General features: G+C 54.4%; 2 non-coding genes across 2 annotated transcripts; both read left to right on the forward strand.

Annotated features, from left to right (window-relative positions):
• The first annotated feature begins 2,705 nt into the window (after positions 1-2,705).
• Positions 2,706-4,599, forward strand: LOC144888736 (18S ribosomal RNA). Its single transcript, XR_013621294.1, has one exon. It is a non-coding gene; the product is annotated as an 18S ribosomal RNA (ribosomal RNA).
• A 508-nt stretch (positions 4,600-5,107) lies between these two features.
• LOC137439193 (5.8S ribosomal RNA) lies at positions 5,108-5,262 on the forward strand. The gene has a single exon (XR_013621295.1). It is a non-coding gene; the product is annotated as a 5.8S ribosomal RNA (ribosomal RNA).
• The last annotated feature ends 1,056 nt before the right edge of the window (positions 5,263-6,318 follow it).

A 6,318-nucleotide genomic window follows, 5' to 3' on the forward strand; every position in this document is an offset into this window, starting at 1 on the left:
GAGCAGACGCTGCCTCGGACGGCACATTTGAGAGCGTATTCATTTATTTGACGTTGCAATCTGTGTTGATTGTTGTAAGGTACGATCGATTGTAGTACATACATATTTATATTTTGTACATATTCATTACGGGCACGTCACGGGTACGGGTACGGTACCGGGTACGGTACAGTTACGGGTACGCCACGTACGGGCACGTATATTGCTGGGGACCTGAGGATGTGCCTTTTCAAGGTTTCATATTAATCGGAGAAGTAGTTACCGAGCTATGGCGATTTAGCCGTTCGCCGTTCGCTTTGGCTTTGCGAATGGACCAAACCATTCATGTAAATAGAGGGGGGGGGGGGGGGGGGGTTCTGTGGTCGTTCGCTTTGGCTTTGCGAATGGACCAAACCATTTCATGTAAATAGAGGGGGGGGGGGGTTCTGTGGTCGTTACTGCCACGCGGTTTGGAATGTTTTTCCGAACGGGCACCCACGTACGGGCATGCCCTAGTCTATCTATAATTCCACTAATCTCTGTCTGTGTGTGTGTGTGTGTGTGTGTGTGTATGCGACCGCTGTTTCTCGACAACTACCGGTCCGATATACTTGAAACTTGCCAGGTATATTGCTGGGGACCCGAGGATGTGCCTTTTCAAGGTTTCATATTAATCGGACAAGTAGTTACCGAGCTATGTCCAAAAAACGATTCAACCAATCAGAGAGCAGCGAGCTATCACGTGTGCCGAACGTGCCGAACAGACTCTGCCTCGGACGGCACATTTGAGAGCGTATTCATTTATTTCACGTTGGCAAACTATGTTGGCGTTAAACTATGTTTTAAAACTAATTAAAACTACTTTGCGATTCATCGTAACTGCGATTCGTAACTGCCGTTCGCTTTGGCTTTGCGAATGGACCAAACCATTTCATGTAAATAGAGGGGGGGGATTGTCACCGTACTCGCAAGCCGTTCGCTTTGGACCAAACCATTTCATGTAAATAGAGGGGGGGGATATAATTTTAGATATAGATATTGTACGGGCATGCCCTAGTATAATAAAATGTAACATCTAATACAATATATCAATATTACTAAAATAATGAAATATACTACATGAGTATATTTGGGTGTCTCATATAATGTCTGACGCGGGCGGTGCGTGTTTCGGTCACTCCCCTAGCCCACATCCATTGCAACATTTGATGAAGGAAGCAGACACGGCACCACTGCCTCCCTCTACCCAGGCACCTGAACTGCGGTGCCGCCGCGCCCAAACAGTCGAACACTTGGGCGAAAAAGTTCCCTGAACGAAGGCCAAGAAAACGAACCAATCTCCCAGCGTTGGCACGGCCGGCGCAGCTCGTTCCCTTTGCACGATTCGCCCGGCACCAGGTCGCGTGACCCATGACACCTGGCCACGCGACTCCTGGTCTGCACACTAGTGTGAGGAGGAATGCGCCTGAGCGAGCAAGCGGTCGGGAAGGGCTAGGGTGTGTGTGTGCGACTGTGTCTCTCGTCACCCCCCGAACGAAAAGGAACAGGCCAATCATGGTGATGGCATGTTAGCTAGTACGTCACCATTACCAGTAACAATGGCGTTGCGTGGCGCTTGAGTGCGTTGGCGTGCACGTACCCCGACCGTTTGTGCGGGAACGCACCCCGGATAGGCACCTCGGCTTCACCATGGTATTTTGTCGACGGACGCCTTGGACTCCGGGTGACCCGAGGCTTTCGATGACGGGCTCGACCTTGACTGGATTGATGCTCTATGAGGTCGTCGTGAGGACTGTGTATTGCCTCCCACAGTCGATCGGCAGGCGATTTTGCCGCTCCCCGTCGGGAGTCCCTCCGTTGTTTCTATCGGTCGGGTCTTCTCCTCAAACGGGGTGACCGGCACGGGACGTGTCGACCGTGAGCGCGCTTGTGTGCCCGATTGGCTCCGCGGCCCACTTCACGGCGTGCGTTACCCGACGTGTCCGAGCAGTTTCACCGGTGGTCGTGTCGTGTCGTCTGTGACGATCGAACGAACTCAGGGTTCCGTGAACCCGGCCGCCCCGGGGATCGACGCTCGCCTCCTAGTCGTAACGAGGCGTTCGCCGTCTTTCCTCGAGCGGCCGAAGTTGTGTGCCCCTTTTCTTTTTGGACGATGCGATATACGCAGAAAAACGACGAGGCGTTTGCAGGCAGGCGCGTGCGCACGGTCGATCGATTCGGCGACGCCGGAGGCCGGCTAGGTGCCCCACGATGCACCCCGGCTCGAGGCATGACACCGGTCGTTCGTTTCACGTGCGTCACGCGCCGTGCGCCATGTGCCTGACCTCGTCGCGGACACTGCACACTCGGCACGGTGACGTGACTCGTGCCGCGGATGGTCGTCCGAGCGGGCATGGTCTTTGTGTTCCGCCGTTGCCCACGTTGCGTCGGTTGTTGCTATGCGGCGTGATGATGCCGGTGCCGTCGCCGCGGCAGCTCCACGGGGGAGCGTGTACATGGAGTAGTCGTGGTCACAAGGGAATACGGAGATGGACACGGGACACGGGACACGGATCGGTCGCGGGGGTTCCGCCGCGTGGTCGCCTATGCTCGAGCGTCGAGCGACCCGTCGCGTGGTCCTCCCGCTGCTCCATGGGCCGTCGGGGAAGGACGACGTGCACGACGGGTGCGTCGCCCTCACCTCGACGGCCCGAAGGCGGCTGGTTTCTACCGAATCATGGGGCCGCTCCCTGGTTGATCCGGCCAGCCGCATATGCTTGTCTCAAAGACTAAGCCATGCATGTCTAAGTGCGAACGGACAGACCCGTTGAGACTGCGAATGGCTCATTAAATCAGTTATGGTCTCTTTGAGTGCTCGGACGTTACTTGGATAACTGTGGCAATTCTAGAGCTAATACATGCAAACGAGCGCCGGTCCCCGTGGGTGTCGGGTCTCCTGGCGTCCTGTGGGGAGGCGCGCATTTATCAGCACCAAAAATCGACGCGGCGCCCACGCGGGCCCGTCCACGGGATGGTGACTCTGGATAAACGATTGCAGATCGCTCGGCCTCCGCGCCGGCGACGTTTCATTCGAATGTCTGCCCTATCAACTTTCGATGGCAGGCTTCGCGCCTGCCATGGTGGCTACGGGTGACGGGGAATCAGGGTTCGATTCCGGAGAGGGAGCCTGAGAAACGGCTACCACATCCAAGGAAGGCAGCAGGCGCGCAAATTACCCACTCCCGACACGGTGAGGTAGTGACGAAAAATACCGATGCAGGCCTCGGTCGAGGCGCTGCTATCGGAATGGGTGCACCTTAAACCCATGTGCGAGGATCCATTGGAGGGCAAGTCTGGTGCCAGCAGCCGCGGTAATTCCAGCTCCAACAGCGTAAGCGAACGCTGTTGCAGTTAAAAAGCTCGTATTTGGAAATCACGCCGGGGCTCGCGGGGGGGACGCGTCGCAAGGCGCGCTTCCTCTCCCTGCCCGTCCCCGGCGGCGAGACTGTCAGAGCCCTGCGGACGCTCTTGGATGAGTGTCCGTTGTGGGCCGAAAGCGTTTACCTTGAGGAAACTGGAGTGCTCAGAGCGGGTCGGTAGAGCCTGTACACCGCAGCTGGGAATAATGGAATAGGGCCTCAGTCCTATTTTGTTGGTTTTGCGGGACGGAGGTCATGATTGAGAGGGACTGCCGGGGGCATTCGTACTGCGCCGCGAGAGGTGAAATTCTGGGACCGGCGCAAGACGGACTAAAGCGAAAGCATTTGCCAAGAATGTTTTCCTTAATCAAGAATGAAGGTCGGAGGCTCGAAGGCGATCAGATACCGCCCTAGTTTCGACGGTAAACTATGCCGACCGGCGATCGGGCGGCGTCGAATGGCATGACCCGTCCGGCAGCCATGAGGGAAACCAGGAGTTTCTGGGTTCCGGGGGGAGTATGGTTGCAAAGCTGAAACTTAAAGGAATTGACGGAAGGGCACCACCAGGAGTGGAGCCTGCGGCTCAATTTGACTCAACACGGGAAAGCTCACCTGGGCCGGACACGAGAAGGATTGACAGACTGAGAGCTCTTTCACGATTCTGTGGGTGGTGGTGCATGGCCGTTCTTAGTTGGTGGAGCGATCCGTCTGGTTGATTCCGATAACGAGCGAGACTCCGACACGCTAACTAGTTCCGCGACCCTGGTGTGGCCAGCGGACTAACTTCTTAGAGGGATGAGCGGCTGCAAGCCATGCGAGATGGAGCAATAACAGGTCTGTGATGCCCTTCGATGTCCGGGGCCGCACGCGCGCTACACTGGACGGGCCAGCGTGTACCTTGCCCTTCGCCGTCAGGCTCGGGTAAACCGCTGAGCCCCATCCGTGATGGGGACTGGGGCTTGAGACAGTGTCCCACGAACGAGGAATTCCCAGTAAGCGCGAGTCATCAGCTCCCGTTGATTAAGTCCCTGCCCTTTGTACACACCGCCCGTCGCTACTACCGATTGGACGGTTTGGTGAGATCCTCGGATCAGCCCCTGCACGGGCCGTTCTCGGCTCGTGCCGGTGCGCCGAAAAGATGAGCGAACTTGACTGTCTAGACTCTAGAGGAAGTAAAAGTCGTAACAAGGTTTCCGTAGGTGAACCTGCGGAAGGATCATTATCGGGACAACACGAGCGACGTGCGAGCGACACGCGAGAGAGACGTACGTGGTCGTCCGTGGTCGTCCAGGCAGCGGTGCTGCTCTGGTCGACACGACGCACCATGCCGCGACACGAAGGGCCAAGGGCCAAGGGGGCAAAGGGCGAATGGCCGAGGCCGCGCTCGATGCGCCGGGCGTCGCCACCGTTCGATGGACTAGGACCTCGGTCCTTTCGTCGTTCGAGGGTGGCCATGCGGCGTACGGCGCGCGCTGAACGCCGACGACCCTATGCTACCCTAGCGATGCGACCCAGGGAAAGGTGGAAGACGCGATCGCCGGCGCCGTGTCGGCGATGCGTCGGCGTTTGTCACAGATGTGTCTGCCGGTAGCGCAGTCGAGCGTCCGCGGCGGTGTCCCGGACCCTCGGGCCGAAAAAGGGCCGAGCGATGGTGGGAGGGACGTCGATGCGATGACAAAGATGACGACGTCCTTCGTCGTGGGCCGTGGTTTAAATCATCGTCTTGGAACGACTCACAGCGGTGGATCACTCGGCTCGGGCGTCGATGAAAAACGCAGCCAACTGCGAGAACTGGTGTGAATTGCAGGATACACTGATCATCGACACGTTGAACGCACATTGCGGCCCTGGGCTACACACCCGGGAATCTCCCGCGGGAGACACGTACTTACTTTTCCACATGCGAAATTAGCATTTATGTTTATTTAAAGTATACAATGGACTACAAAATGTAAATGTTTCATGATATTTGTTATATTATATCACCTTTATCTATCAATATTGTTGAGATGAAGATCAAATAGCTGTATGTTGAAATATGTTGAAAAAGTCAAAACTTTACATGGGGTGTACTTACTTTTTCACATGACTGTATACAATCTTATTCTATACAGATTCCCTATTTAGTTATATTGAGTTGGGCGTCTTGTTCCTGTCACACGGTCCATGCTAATTTACACAATCCTGACTTCACTAAGGTATTTCATTACCTACCCCCACAAACGTAACAATATGTTCTATGTGTTAGTTCTTAAACGAGCCTCGACCAAGTGTACAAAAAATATCTGTAGAACAAACCAACAGCGGCAACTGACCTACCGTGAGAGAGCGGTTGAAGAGATGAACCCATATTCCGCACTAACCACGTTGACTATATGTTTCTGGAGCCTATCAAGGAAAGATAAGTGGCAGGCCGGCGCTCCAGCCCAAATGTGGCAACAGTACTCCATGAGAGGATGTATATAGTTGACAGGTACAAAAGAGCCTTATGAGGTAAATACCTCTGCACTCAATAAAGACAACCAACTCGCTTGGAAGCAGTCTTTGCAATACCAGAAGTGTACTTATCACAATGGGGGTTAGAGGAGATGTCCAGACCAAGTAGCCGAAGCTCAGATGATTATGTTAAGGTTGAAGCCACCATGTGCAAAGAAGGGAAATACCTGTTTTCTAGAGCGAGACATGGACAACAATTTAGTTTTCTTTACATTGCAGGTTACCAGCCAGTCATGCCCCCACTTCAACACATTCTCTAAATCATTAAATCATTGTCCAGTGAAACTCCAACCTCATTACGAGTGGCATTGAGTGAATCAGCAGATGTACAGTAAAGTGAGGAGTCATTAGCATCCATGGCGAGCTGAGACAGTGCAAAGAGTCGAGGTATGAAAACTTCAATCAGTTGCATCTTCCACCTTATTGACATTCATACTGCTCAGCA

Source organism: Myxine glutinosa, chromosome 13 (genome assembly GCF_964187855.1).
Source record: "Myxine glutinosa chromosome 13, kmMyxGlut1.1, whole genome shotgun sequence".
Lineage (NCBI taxonomy): Eukaryota > Metazoa > Chordata > Myxini > Myxiniformes > Myxinidae > Myxine > Myxine glutinosa.